We start from the raw sequence: 15,760 nt of genomic DNA on the forward strand, positions 1-15,760 counted from the left end.
CTAAAAATCATCGAAGGGTACACTTAAACTGGGGTGAATTTTATGATATGTAGGTTATGCCTCGACATGGAAATAAACAAGAGAACCCACAAATGCTGACGTTAGTTCCAATATAGAAGAGAGTTCTTTTCTGAAAGGGTGGGAGGAAATCTTGGGGGGTAGACTGAACCAGATCTTGAGATATATGATTTGGCTGTCATGACCAGGGAGAGCCTTTTGTGCAAAAGAACAGCAAAAGAACTATTGAGGAAGGCACCTGTTGGGATGAGCACTGGGTGTTGTATGGAAACCAATTTGACAATAAATTTCATATTAAAAAAAATTTAAAAAATTTAAAAAAGAAAGAGAAAAATGGCAGGAAGTGCGAGGAACTTCAGGAATATGATATTGTTTCATGGGTGTGGCTAACATTTGAGATGTTGACAAATAAAGACGTGTCTACCCACCTTGAATCGGATCATGCAAACGGGAAATAAATTCTGAAAGAGAAAAAAATGGGTAAAATTTAGACCACCTCCTAAAATACTCCATTCCTACACTAATGACTATTAAAAGTATCTTGAGGAAAAAAAAGGCCGGGGGGGGGGGGCGGTGCCTGGGTGGCTCAGTCGGTTGAGCCTCAGACTTCAGCTCGGGTCATGATCTCACAGTCTGTGGGTTCGAACCCCGTGTAGGGCTCAGTGCTGACAGCTCAGAGCCTGGAGCCTGCTTTGGATTCTGTGTCTGCCTCTCTTTCTGCCTCTCCCCAACTCGTGCTCTGTCTCTATCTCTCAAAAATAAACAAACGCAAAAGAAAAAAGTATCTTGAAGTACATCTAGCCAACTGTCCTCATGTCACCAAAAAACCCGTGCTGTCACATTTTGGATGCCTTACGATCACTTCTGATGGGAGCAGGCTGCCTCACATCTACCCAAGAAAGTCATGTATGAGCTCCTACTCTTTCCAAGGTCTTTCTTGGAGCAAGTTCCAGTAAATCGAGTATCACTCAACTTCCACGCATTAACCAAGGGGATTAACCAATGGGAATGAAATTCCACAAGTCTGAAGGCCAGAGGGAACCTTCTAGCTTTTGCCTACGTGTCAACATTTCAGGAAAACAAACAACCTGTGTGTTCAGTGCAGGCTTGGAAGTGATTTTGTTTTGTTGTGTTTCACTTCTTTGAAAATTTTGCTCTTGTATCAGCTCTGAGCCTGTTCTAGGGAGTGTGGGTCCCAGGAGCACCACCACCATAAAAGCCAGGTGAGATGTCATTAGAGGCTAGAAGGGAAATATGAAGCCTTGTTAACCAATAACATCGGCTGATGTCTAATGCTCCGTTGCTATGATCCAGTCACTGGATCCCGTGGAACAGCCTTAGGAGAGGTTATAATATGGAGCTCTCTCTTTCTCGCCATTCCCCCCAAAATTTACTGATGAGAAAACAGGAACAGAGAATCATGTGACCACCAACTGGTGGGAACCAGGTCCAAACTCCGAGAAATCTGACTTCGGAGGCTGTGTTCTGAACGTGCCATTATCTTGGGATCGTCACTTCCCTCTGCAAGTGACTTACCCCACAAGGCCCACTTTATTTCTGATACAACGATGCTAATTCGTGGGTTTGAGTGAGGCTCTGAATCGGGAGCCACTGTGTGGTGCGTCTGGCATCCGGGTTAGGGGATCGCGGCTCTGCTCTTCAGAAAGCAGTCAACAAGATGTCAACATTTTTGAGGGCGTGGGTTAAATAAATGGCTATTGGGGTGGCCTTTTAGGCACCCACTTTTCTACTTAGTGCCTTATGCCATTTATCTCACTGACACTGATGCTTACAGTGATCCTATGAGGTTGGGATTATTATATATTATATTTATTGGCTATCTATTGACGACGACCTCCATGTTGTAGATACGAGAAATGGAGGCTAAGAGAGGGAAATCACTTCCGAAGCCGCAAAAGTAAACAGTTCTGGTACTCAGGCTCCAGAAACTGAGCCTCTAAAATGATCCTGCCTCTGGGGGACCACTATTTCTGACCCCTGAAACCCTTTTAGGAGCTGCCACAAAGCTGCCCCCCACTCCGCGAGTGCTCTTGGTGAGTTAGGAAAATTGTGGGATAAAAAGACGGGTGCCGACATTTCGTTAGAAACGCCAGCTGCCGCTGGGTGAGTTTTCTGCTTCGTCCATCACCGTGCTCTTGGCTTTGCCAACGTGGTGGCCAATGTTCACCCACCTCTCCTCTCTGCTGTCTGTAATCCCCGCAGCCTTCTTATTTTACAGGTGAGAGAGCAGAGGGACACTTTCACCCAAACATTGTCCACAGTCAAGAATGGTTGCAGTCCGGGCTCACATCCAGCTCGGTCTGTGTCCAGGGAACAGGCTATTTCTTTCAGACCCTGGTGCCCCCAGAAATGGCTTTGCCCATTCTCATCCACCGATTCCGCCGAACACAACGAAGTCCTTACAGATCTGCTGTCATGGTGCTTTAGGTCATTGTCACATCTAACTCCGGCCAAATATTACTATTTTTACCATTTGATAAATGTTTTTGACCCCTCCTACCTCCCCCTTCCCCCTCCGCCTCCTCCTCCTCTCCCTGCAGCTCATGAGAAACCACCACCGACACTGACTGAAGGCCTGCAGTGTACCCACCATGTTCTAAGAAAGGAAAAACACAGTTGAAAACCTGAACACCCGCCCCCGACCCCCCTGGCTAAGCCATGTCACTCTCCTGCTGGACACAACCAGCTCCCAGAGTCACGACCTCAGACAGGCTTATTCTGGGATCTTGGGACAGTGGGATAAAGCAAGACCGCTGTGGAATTTCACGTAAGCACCGGCAAAATCAAGGCCACTGTGCCACAGATTACTAATTCCGCCTCCCCCTTGGCTCAAATGGCTGTGCTTTTTTAAGTTTACTTATTTATTTTGACACAGAGAGAGAGAGAGAAAGAGAGAGAGAATCCCAAGCAGGCTCCACGCTGTCATCGTGGAGCCCGAGGCGGGGGCTGGAGCCGACGAACTGTAGGGTTGTGACCTGAGCCGAAAGCAAGAGTGGGACGCTCACCCGACTGAGCCGGCCAGGCGCCCTGCGGATGCTGCTTCTCGTCCCACTATGCCTTCCTCCTCCTTCTGGTCTGCCTCCTCCACAGAGGGGGTTTGTGGACACCCAGGCACTGAGTCCCCCTCCCCTCCCCCGTGGCATTCAAAGGCGTTGTCTCCGGGTTCTCTGACCCAGCTCCCCCAAGTCTCCCAACCAGACCCCAAACCCTGGAGTGGGTTCCAGCTGGGTGGCTCAGTCAGTCGAGCATCTGCCTCTTAGGGGAATTGGGCTCCCTGCTGAGTGTGGAGCCGGCTGAAGATTCCCTCTCTCTCTCTCCTTCTACCCCTCCCCTCTGCTCACTCTCTCTCTCTCTCTCTCAAATAAAATTTAAAAAATTTAATGTTGAAAAAATAAGTGCCCTCTTTCTCTTCTTTCTGCCTTTTTAAAAAAAAATTTTTTTTAACGTTTATTTATTTTTGAGACAGAGAGACAGAGCATGAACGGGGGAGGGTCAGAGAGAGAGGGAGACACAGAATCAGAAATAGGTTCCAGGCTCCAAGCTGTTGGCACAGAGCCCGACGCGGGGCTCGAACTCACGGACCATGAGATCCTGACCTGAGCCGAAGTCAGATGCTTAACCGACCGAGCCACCCAGGCGCCCCTGCCTCTTTTTTTTTTTTTTTTTTTTTTAAAGAAAATCGTGGTAAGGACACTCTGCAATACATCTGCCTTCTGAACCCAAGTTTAAGTGCACAAGACAGGACGGCCCTCTGCAGGGAGAACACCCCCTTCCTGCACGACTCAAGCTTTGCCCCTGCTGAACAGTGAGTCCCCTCCGTCGCCTCCTCACCGCCCCCTTCCTGGCCCACAACCTGCCTCCTCCTGGGTCTCCCCTTCCTGCCGTGACCCCACTCCCCTCCGTCACCCACCTGGCCATCTCACCTGCTTTCAGTGCACTCATACAGACGGCCAGGGACAGCCAGCTCGCTAGAGTTTTCATCACCTCCGGTGACCCGCACACAGCCTGTCCCCCCCCAGCGAATGACACCTCTGATTTATACTCTCTGCTCCCGCTCCTCCCATGGGAGCTGCTCTCCTGGGGCACGAACTGGTTCCACAGCAGGCTCTCCCGTGCCCTAAATCACAGGGTGCATAGAAGCATCAGGAACATCCGTCCGAGAATACACTGCAACAGCGTTCCCAAAATGTGCTCCCTGCACTGGATTCCTCCACCCCCCGTCACCTGCACCTGAGTCAGAAATGCAAATCCTTAGGGACACCTTGGGGGGCTCAGTCTACTAAGCTTCTGACTTGGGCTTCGGTCATGATCTCACAGTTCATCAGTTCGAGCCTGGAGAGGGATTCTGTGCTGACGGCTCAGAGCCTGGAGCCTTTTTCTGATTCTGTGACTCCCTTTCTGTCTCTGCCCCTCTGCTGCTCACGCTCTTTCTCTCTCTGTCTCTCAGAAAAATAGATAAATGTTAAAAAAAATTTTTTTTTAAAAAGAAAAAAAAAAAAAGAAATTGAATCCTGGAGCCTGCTTCAGATTCTGTGACTCCCTCTCTCTCTCTGCCCCTACCCCGCTCACACTCACTCTCTCTCCCAAAAATAAATAAACCTTAAAAAAAAATTAAAAAAAAATCTTAACCCCCACACAAGACCCACTGAAACTCTGGAGATGGGACCAGCCCCCTGCGTTGTAACCGGCCTTCCAGGTGATCAGATGTCCCCTGAAGTTTGGGAACCCCTCCTCTGTAGCTTGCTTGATTTTTCCACATCCATTTCGTACCACTTACCCCCTTGATTTTTATTTTTGTTTTTGTTTTTGTTTTTTTTATTTTTTATTTTTATTTATTTTTTTTTTTAATTTTTTTTTCAATGTTTATTTATTTTTGCACAGAGAGAGACAGAGCATGAACGGGGGAGGGGCAGAGAGAGAGGGAGACACAGAATCGGAAACAGGCTCCAGGCTCTGAGCCATCAGCCCAGAGCCCGACGCGGGGCTCAAACTCACGGACCGCGAGATCGTGACCTGGCTGAAGTCGGACGCTTAACCAACTGCGCCACCCAGGTGCCCCTGTTTTTGTTTTTTTTAAATACAAGTCCAGGGAGATGGGCAAAGCCAGTTTTAGCCCCCTCGGGGTAGGTAAGGCTCAGAGAGGTCAAGCGTCACGCCTGTGGGCAGCCAGGACGTGTGAAGGTCAGATGTTAACCCCAGTTCCGAAGACGTGTGGGCTTGGCCCACTTTGCAATGCCTTTCCCAGCCACCATCTTGAAATGGAGCTGGGGAGTGTGGGAGAGGCGAGCGTACTTTATAAGAGAGGCAAATATGGCCCATTAGCAGACCCGTGGGGACCAGCTACTGGTTAGAAACACATCTGCCCTTTCCAAACAGAGACGAGGAAATGGAATTGGAGGCAGGCGAAGAAATTTTGATAAAAGCACAGAGCCTGGGGAAGTTGAGTTTCACCTCCCTGGCACGCAGCCTTTTGCTTTTTGTTATTTTGATGAAATAGAGGGATGTCAACCCAGCCTCTGGCCTCTCTGCAGAGAAGGAGGTCACCTGTCAGCCCCGAGGAAGCGACACGGCCGGCCCTCAGCTAGGAGGGGTCTCACACAGCTTCTTGTCGTGGGAATCCTGTCCCTGGCTTGACATCTGGGGAAACTGAGGCACGAGTGGAAGAGTGCAGGTTCACTCCAGGCAGCCCGACATGAAGCCTTCTTGTTCAACCCCGCCCTTTTAGCCAGCGAGGGCTCCTAGATGAAGAGAAGCCTGGTCTCTTCAGAGCCACACGGTTCAACACTTGCTCTCTCCTGGTCCAAAGGCAGAACTGGCTTTGTTTCTGACACTTGCTAGCTGAGTGACCCTGGAACTTACTTTTGCTTTCTGAGTTTGCACACCACATCTCTGAAATCTTGGGGCTACCTACATCCCATTGGAGAGCCCCGTGAGTAGTTCCTTCCTTCTTTCCTCCCTTCCTTTCTTTTTGACTTAATTCTAGTTAATTATTTACCATTGTTTCTGATCCATAACCATCACTATCCAGGACGCACGCAAACAAAATCAATGGGAATGTGAGACCAGTTCTCCATACCTCTTATTTAATAAGCTAACGTTTGTGGCAGATATTTGAGCTTTTGGTTCACCTTTGATTTGTTGCTCTCTTTTTGGGGGATACATTTTAAGAAATGCCCTTGGTTCTCATGATAACTTCTCCTGAAGGTCATGGAAAGTTATGTTCCTGAATATTCACGAGGTCACAGAGATGGTGATCAATACGTACAGTGCTCGTGAGGCACGTTCTGGAGAGTCACCTCACCCCACCCCCTAAAGGCATGTCCGGGACTCTCCGAGCGGGACCCAGAACACCTGACCCTCTGGAAGGGCCGGCATGGACATCAGAGGGGACCCATTATTCCTTTCTTGCTCAACTGAATTGTCATTATGCCCCAAGGCACTCAACCAACTGTGATAAAATATTTTTTAGGACCAGAGTTGGTATCTGGCCGATGGCGCCGGGAGGGTAGAGATGAGGAAAAGAAAAGGAAAGAAAAAAACAATAAACCCAAACCCACCAAGGTCCTGAACTTACCAAGTAGCCGAGGAAGACTTAAGATTCCAGTGCTTCCGTGTGAAACGCAGGCAAACGCAGAGAGAAATCGTTGATTCCAGCAGAAAGGGGATTATGTGGGGCTATTTTACCTTCTACAAAATCGGCCCCAGGTTTGGATTCAGAGGGTCTCCTTGCAACCCGAGCTCTAGTCTAGACCCAGCGGAGAATGTGTGGGCATTCATGTCGGATAGACTAACTTTCAAATCCTGGATTTCCCACTTATTAGTTGGGGACATTAGTGACAGGTTTCACTGCTGCACAGCACAGGATGGGTACCCAGTATTCACTCCTCCTCAGAATTTGTTGTTTCTGAGAGTTGAGTAATTGTAGACAAGATACCTGAATCTTCCTGCAACCCTGCAGGTTAACCCACAAGGGCTGCCGTAACAAAATACCCCGGAGTGGGTGGTGTAGACAACAGAAATGTCTTTTCAACAGTTCTGGAGACCAGAAGTCCATGAGTAAGGTGCTGGTTGACTAGATTTCTGGGTGAAGGCTCTTTTCATGGCTTGTAACTGACCGGCTTCTCACCGTGTCCTCACATGGCTTTTTCTTCGTGCTTGTATATAGACAAAGAGATCTCTGGTGTCTCCTCTCATGAAGACACCAGTCCTATTGGGATAACGTCCCAGATTTCTGACCTCACTTAACCTTTATCACCTCCTTATGGGTGCTATCCCCAGATACAGTCGCACTGGGTGTTAGGGCATCAATGCATAAATTTGCGGGGGCAGGGACACAACTCTGCCCATAACACCCTGACCTATCTCAGCAAAATGAGATTATGGCCTCAGCTGGTCTGAACCATAGGAAAATCTGAGATCACGGGCGTATGTTGAAAATCAACATAACAAGCAAAGAGGTCTCAATTCTTGGAAAAGTCGAACCGTATCTGCATGTAGACAACTGATACTTACCTTTAATTGGTAGCTCTCTGGGAGTGGTCAGTTTCGAGACAGAACCAGAGAAGGGGGGTGGCACGCAGGGAAGCACTAAAGAGAAAGAGGGTGAACTGCTTCCTTCTCTTCACACAGTAGCTAGAGCAAGATCATGTCGCTGCTGTGAGGGGAATCCCCCATGACCTCCATGACACGTAGGAAAAATGCCAAAGTCCCTTCTCTGTCTGCCCTTGGATGCTCCCCATCGCTCACCCAAACCTAGCAGCCTCTCTGCTATTTTCTCCACCACCCCAAACACAATGCTATCTCAGGCATTGACATTGTGTGTTTGTCTATGGAAACTCCATTCCTGGAAGACATCAGGTGGGACTCCCTCCCTCCCTTTCTTCAGGTCTCCGTGATTCAGTGTCAGCTGTTCCAGAAAGGCCGTTCTAAGTCACTCCCTCTAACTCAGTGACCCCCATAACTCTCTGTGTCTCCTTCTTACCCTGATATAATCTTTTATGCAGTGTTTCTCTCTCTCTGGCCCAATTTCCAGCATTCTTACCCATGTCTACACGCGTATCCGTTTCTATCAATGCGTGTGTTTGTGACTTTATTATCTTCCTCCCCTCTAGACTGCAGACTCTGGAGCCGTGACTTCTCCCGTTCATCGCTTTATCTCCAGCAAAACAAAACAGCGCCTGACAGATAGCACATGCTCAACGGCCATTGTTGGAGGACCACAGTGTGCCTCCCTCACAGGTCTGGTGTGAGGGTTCTAGGAAATAACGTGGGTAAAGCAGTGAGGCCAGAACATAGCACAAGCCACATAATCATGACAAGGGGTCATTGCCAACCCTATTAGCCTTGCTTTGTCGTCATTGGGAAGTCATTTCTGATGTTCAGGCTGGGCAGAGAGTAGACGAAAGTGATTCTCGAAGTCTTTTCCATGGCTCGCCATGGTAACTAAGGGTTTCGTGAGAGAACAGTATTTCTGCTTCTGAGGAGCAGAGAGCCGATGTCAGGCAGTTGTGACAACGTCCAGTGACCATCCCTGGCACCTTGCTTAAGGCAAGCAATGCCACGTGAGTGGGGGCTGCATGGCATCGTCAGCACACCTAAATGTTCTCATGTTCATGACAGGTGGGGGACATTGCATGAAAAAGCATACAGGTATTTATTTTAGACAGAAGCTATTTGATTTGGTGGGAAATACTGTGAATCCTCAAGTCAGGTAAATCTAGGTTTGATTCCCACTTCTGCTCCGGAGCAAAACCATCATCATTCATAACTACTGATGTTAGAAATGCTGTTGGTGAACGTCCAACGGCTCGATTCTACTTTGGGCTGTCCCACTTGCTAGCTCTGTGACCCTGATGCTTTGCACCGCACTTTCCTGATGTGTAAATCGGAGACACGGTTGCACTTGATTCGTAAGAGTGTCGGATCACATGGGTTGGTATGTGCAAAGCAATGAAAACAACCCCTTAGCACAGAGAAAGTGCCATATGTTTGCTTTCATCATGGCTGTTACCACCACAACTGTTACTACAGCTAATAATAAGAAAGTTTTTATTTTAGAATTATTATTATATTATATAACCCAGACAAAACCTCTATAAGGTAGGCCATGGCATGAGCCCAATTTGTGGATGGAGAAATCAAGGCCCCAAAAGTCTCACAGCTGGAAAAATGTGGGATGGAGTTCAAATTCCACGTTGTCGGATTCCAAAGCGCTCTCAGCCACCGTGTGACACAGCCTCTTTGGACAGGACCAAGTTCAGGGAATCAGGCTGTACTTCAAGCGTGTGGTTGATGACGTCCCCTGAGGTGGAACTTAATTTTATACACAGAGCTTCAACAAGGATGGGCTCAAGCCTGACCCCTAGTGGGTTCCTCAAGAAGAACATATGAGGGTCGGGTTTCCTCCACACCTTCACCAACGCTTGCTGTGTTTTGACGTTTTGACGATAGGCATCCCAACAAGTGTAAGAGGAGATCTCATTGTATTTTTTTTCATTTTTAATGTTTATTTTTATTTTTGAGAGACAGAGTGTGAGCGGGGAAGGGGCAGAGAGAGAGGGAGATGGGGGATCCGAAGAGGGTTCCACGCTGACAGCAGCAAGCCTGATGTGGGGCTCCAACTCACCAACTGTGAGATCATGATTCAAGCTGAAGTCAGACGCTCACCGACTGAGCCACCCAGGCACCCCTCATTGTGGTTTTGATTTGAATTTCCATAATTAGTGATGTTAAAACACCTTTTCATATACCCATTGGTATGGGTATGTCTTCTTTGGAAAAATGTGTATTCGGGCCGTTTGCCCATTGGTACAGCCATTGTGGAAAACAGTACGCAGTTTCTTCCAAAAAACTAAAACCAGAACTGCCATATGCTCCATCAATCCTACTTCTGGGTGTATATCTATTTTTTTAATGTTTATTTATTTTTGAGACAGAGGGAGACAGAGCACGAGTGGGGGAGGGGCAGAGAGAGAGAGAGGGAGACACAATCTGAAACAGGCTCCAGGCTCTGAGCTGTCAGCACAGAGCCCGATGCGGGGCTGGAACCCACAAACCGCGAGATCGTGACCTGAGCCGAAGTCGGATGCTTAACTGACTGAGCCACCCAGGCGCCCCAACTGGGTGTATATCTAAAGGAAATAAAGTCACCACCCCGAAAAGATATCTTCACCCCCATGTTCACTGGAGCGTTTTTCACAACAGCCAAAATACGGAGGCAACCAACGTGTGCATTGATGGATGAACGGACAAAGAAAATTTATATATAATGTACATATAGATAATGGACCGTTATCATCCTTGAAAAAGGAAGTCTTGCCATTTGTGACAACGTGAATCAACCCTGAGGACATTATGCTAAGCTAAATAAGCCGCGCATGGAAAAAAAGTGTATGAACACACTTACATGTGGAATCTAAAAGAGTTGAACTCACGGAAACAAGAATAGCAGGACAGCAAAAAGTGGGGAGATGTTGGCCAAAGGGTACAGCTTGAAGGATTACTATAAAGCCAATCAAGACAGGGTAATAGTAATGAAATAATAGACAAATAGACGAATGGGACAGAATAGAGCCCAGAAACAGACTCACAGAAATAGAGTCAACGAATCTGTGACAATGGAGCAGATGCAACTCAATGGAGAAAAGCTAGTGTTTTCAACAAATGGTGCTGGAACACCGTATATCTGCCAATGGACTGGTAACCAGACTGGACGGAGAACTCTTACAACTCAGCAGTAAGAAAAGAAACAACCCAATTTTAAAAATGAACAAAAGATCTGGACAGATATCTCACTAGAGAGATATACAGGCGACAACTAAGCTTACGGAAAACTGATCCATATCACATGTCACTAGGGAATTACAAATTAAGACAACGAAACACCACTACACTCTTATGAAGATGGCCCCAATCCAAACACCAACAACGTCAATGCTGGGGAAGGTATGGAGTGACAGGAGCTCTCATTCATTGCTGGTGGGAATGCAAAATGGTACGGCCACTTTAGGCGCTTGGCGGTCCCCTACAGAACTAAACACGCCCTTATCATATGACCCAGTATGACCCAAATGAGTTGGAAACTGATGTCCACACAAAAACTTGCACACAGAGGTTTACAGAAGCTTTATTCATAGCTGCCTAAACTTGGGAGCAACCGAGATGCCCTTCAGTAGGTCAGTAGATAAATACACTGGTGCATCCAGACAATGGAATATTATTCAGTGATAAAAGGAAATGAACTATCATGAGCCACATAAAAACCATCGGGGGAGCCTTTGATGCATGTTGCTAAGTGAGAGAAACCATTCCTAAAAAGCTACGTACTGTATGATCCAAACTATGTGATATTCTGGAAAAGGCAAAGCTACTTTGCAAAGTGGAAAACATCACTTCTGTAGGAGACAAGGGTAAAGCAGAAAGGAGAGATCTTTTGGAGGCTGGATGTTGATGAGAGAAAAGAGTGGCACACTTTAGGACACTGTAAAATAAAACAGACCCCCCCCCCGCCCGCCAAGTGGAAGAAACCATAAACCTTCCCACCATCAAGCACCCACCCATGTCCCCCCCCCCCCAAAAAGCCAGCCAGGAAAGAAACTGCCCCCCCCCCCACTACGTGGACGGCAGAGGGAGCCCTTGAGCTATGAATCCTAGAAACCATCAACCCTGGTCTGAGAAATGCTACAAGTATTTGGAGATAGGAAAACCATCTTGAATCAGAAATTCAAAAAGACAGGTCATGAACTCACAGTTTGTGCGTTCGAGCCCCGCGGCGGGCTCTGTGCTGACAGCTCAGAGCCTGGAGCCTGCTTCGAAGTCTGTGTCTCCCTCTCTCTCTCCCCCTCCTCCAGTCACTCTCTCTCTCTCTCTCTCAAAAATAAATAAACATTAAAAAAAACACGTTAAAAAATTTCAAAAAGAACTCCAATGATTTTTTTTAAATAGGGAAAAATAGAACAATACTGAGCTCAAGCAGGAAATGGAGAAAAAGTTTACAAGTATCCAAAGTGACAACTAAATTGAAATCTGGCCAAGGGAGAGAGTAGGCTCAAATGCAGACTCAAGAAGGGGCATCTGAGAAAGGCGCCAGGACATCCAGGAAGGTGAAAAGAAGATAAAAATTTCAAAGGAGTAATAGAGACTGTGATAGAAAGAAAGGAACCGCATATATGATGCCTGTCCCTGAAAAAGAATAACAAAACAAAGGAAGAAAAGCGATATTATACATATAGTCAGAGAAAACCTGCAAAAATAAAAGATCGGAATCTACATGGTCAAAGGACCCACCAGTTACCTGGAAAAACTTACCTGGAAATAATGATTGCTAGCGTATAGTCGTATAGTTTTTAGACTTTCAGGGTAGAGAAAATACCCTCAGAACACACAAAGCAAAAAAAAAAAAAAGAAATGATTTATTATTTATTTTTAACGTTTTAATTAATGTATTTATTTTTAAAAATATTTATTTTTGGGAGAGCACAAGTGGAGGAGGGGCAGAGAGAGGGGGACGGAGGGCCGAAAGCGGGCTCTGCGCTGACAGACTGAGAGCAGTGAGCCAGATGTGGGGCTCGAACTCACAGATTGCAAGATCATGACCTAAGCGGAAATCAAGAGGCGGACGCTCAACTGACTGAGCCACCCAGGTGCCCCTTAACGTTTTTATTTATTTTTGAGAAAGAGACAGAGCGTGAGTGGGGGAGGGGCAAAGACACACACACACACACACACACACACACACACACACAGAATCCGAAGCAGGCTCCAGGGTCCGAGCTGTCAGCACAGGACCCATGCAGGGCTTGAACTCAGGAACCCTGAGATCATGTCCTGAGCCGAAGTCAGAATTTCAACCAACTGGGCCACCCAGGCGCCATTTATTTATTTATTTATTTTTGAGAAAGAGAGAGGGTGCAAGTGAGCGAGAGGCAGAGAGAGAGAGGGAAAGAGAGAGAGAGAAGCAGGGCTCAAGCTCACCCGATACGGGTCTCAGACTCACCTGACGTGGGACGCGAACTGGCAAACCACGGGATCATGACTTGAGTCGAAATCAGATGCTTAATGACTGAGCCACCCAGGTGCCCGAGATCAAATAATTTAAAAGAGCAAGCTGGGGCGCCTAGTGGCTCAGTCAGTAGAGCTTGATCGCAGGGTTGCGAGTTCGAGCCCCACGCTGGTTGTAGCGATTGCTTAAAAGAAAGAGAGAAAGAAAGAAAGAAAGAAAGAAAGAAAGAAAGAAACATTTGGAAGACAAACAGAAGAGCAGGTTCATCAGGCTGGCCTCAAATTTCTCAAAGCAGTTGCAGAGCGAGACAGTGACAATGCAGCATTTTCGAGAAACTCAAACTGTATTTGCCAGCTTCTTCTGCAGTTAGATGGGGCCATGGAATGACATTATCAAAGTAGCTGCTTACTCAAGACCAGGGTGTCCAGTAATGAGATGTTTTTAGATGACTAGCTACCAGAGGAAAGCCCCTCTTGTAAAGGCTGACAGTCCAAGGGTGAGGGAATCAATGTGAATTGTGAGCCTTTCTGAAAATATTTACCCAAACCCTATCACTCCCGGGACCTGGGGACGTCATTACAAGGCGTGTTTGGTAGCACACTGAGCCAACAGCGAAGCAAACTTAAATCACGACTCTGTCTCATGTTTCTAGAATCTTCGACTAGGATTACTGGATCCCAGTGGTCAGTCTGAGTCCTTGAAACTCAATCTGCACTCAAAACCGGTATTCAGGAGCCCCTGGAAAGATCTGTGTATATCCCTTTCTCCCGAACACTGAGCGGTGTGCCCAGTTGGGGAAGTCTACCAAGAAGGCTGAGAGTGTATCCCCGTGGTGTTAGAGCAGCGTGTGGCTTCATGGTTGTCCAGCTTCCTCGTCATTCAAGGGACACTGAGGCTGTGAACCGACTCGTGCCTGGAAGTTGGATAGAAGGCTGGCGCTTTTAGCTCTTCCATGTAAAGAACAGCAAGCGAGGGGCGCCTGGGTGGCGCAGTCGGTTAAGCGTCCGACTTCAGCCAGGTCACGATCTCGCGGTCTGTGAGTTTGAGCCCCGCGTCGGGCTCTGGGCTGATGGCTCGGAGCCTGGAGCCTGTTTCCGATTCTGTGTCTCCCTCTCTCTCTGCCCCTCCCTCGTTCATGCTCTGTCTCTCTCTGTCCCAAAAATAAATAAACGTTAAAAAAAAAAAAAAGAACAGCAAGCGAGTTGATTTTCTTCCTGAGAAAACTACGATCCATTTATCACCACCTGGTCAACCACTGGTCTCTCTGGTCAACCTCTCCCAAGGATCTGATTAGTAAGTAATCCCCCGTATCTGGTGTCATAACCACGATCGCTTTGCACTTAGGGATTGCTTGCCACCACCCGAGCTCAGTCACAGCGGGTTCTGCTGCTCCCCCGAGACAAGTAAGCCCATTTCAGAGATAGTCCTTTCTACCAGCATTCAAAGACTAGAACGACAAGTCAAAAACGTTCTTTTTTAGATTTCCTATTTCTCATGAAAGATTACAATGAGCCTTCTGGGTTCAAAAGACAGTGCTTCTGAACTTTATTTTTTTGGGGGGGGGGGCGTGGTGCTGTGATCTACTGTAAGATTACATTTAACAATATGATTTGGCATATATATACATTTATTTATTTATTTATTTAACGTTTATTTATTTTTGAGACAGAGAGAAACAGAGCATGAACAGAGGAGGGGCAGAGAGAGAGGGAGACACAGAATCCAAACCAGGTTCCGGGCTCTGAGCCATCAGCACAGAGCCCGATGCAGGGCTTGAACTCATGGACTGTGAGATCATGACCTGAGCCGAATCTGGACGCTCAACCGACTGAACCCCCCAGGTGCCCCTATATATAGGTTTTGATTGAGTTATGTTGACATACAACCTTGTGCAATGTAACGATGGGACATTGTGTTCGCCGCAAAATGATCACCACAATGAGTCCAGGCACCACCCGTGACCATAAAAAGTTACAAAAAAGAAAATTTTTCTGACGATGTGAACTTTCAAGATTCACTCTTCACTCTTGCAGCAGCCTTCAAAAATGCACTAAGACACCATTGACTACAGTCCCCAGGCCACACACCACATCCCCGCGACCTATCCATGTACGTATCTGTATATGGGCATCCGTATCTATTTATAAAATCAGCTTGAACTATAAGAAATAATATATTGGATACACATACTATATACTCTGCGGTTTTCCTCCAATTCTGCAGCATTTAAAATTTTTAACAGTGCTGGTCATGCCCCACTGAATTGATGACTGTGACCCACAGCTTTAAAAACTCTCCTCAGAGGGGTGCCTGGGGGGCTCAGTCGGGTAGGTGTCTGACTTTGGCTCAGGTCAGGATCTCACGGTTCGTGGGTTCGAGCCCCGCGTCAGGCTCTGTGCCGACAGCTCAGAGCCTGGAGCCTGCTTCGGAATCTGTCTCCCTCTCTCTCTGCCCCTCCCCCACTCACGCTCTGTGTGTGTGTGTGTGTCTCTCTCTCTCAAACATAAATAAACTTTAAAAATAAATAGACATAAAAAAAATAAAATAGTTCACATATCCCAAGAGTTGTTTAGGCTTTTGCTATAATATTCTGTTTCAGGCTTATGAAAGCCTAAATGCACCTGGGCATAACGGATTTGGTTTGATGTAGATTTGCGTTAGCCCGACCAGGAAATTGTTGGGAAGGCAACCGGCAAATTGTTGGGAAGGCAACTTTCTTGG

Source organism: Prionailurus viverrinus, chromosome E2, assembly GCF_022837055.1.
Source record: "Prionailurus viverrinus isolate Anna chromosome E2, UM_Priviv_1.0, whole genome shotgun sequence".
In the NCBI taxonomy this organism is placed as follows: domain Eukaryota; kingdom Metazoa; phylum Chordata; class Mammalia; order Carnivora; family Felidae; genus Prionailurus; species Prionailurus viverrinus.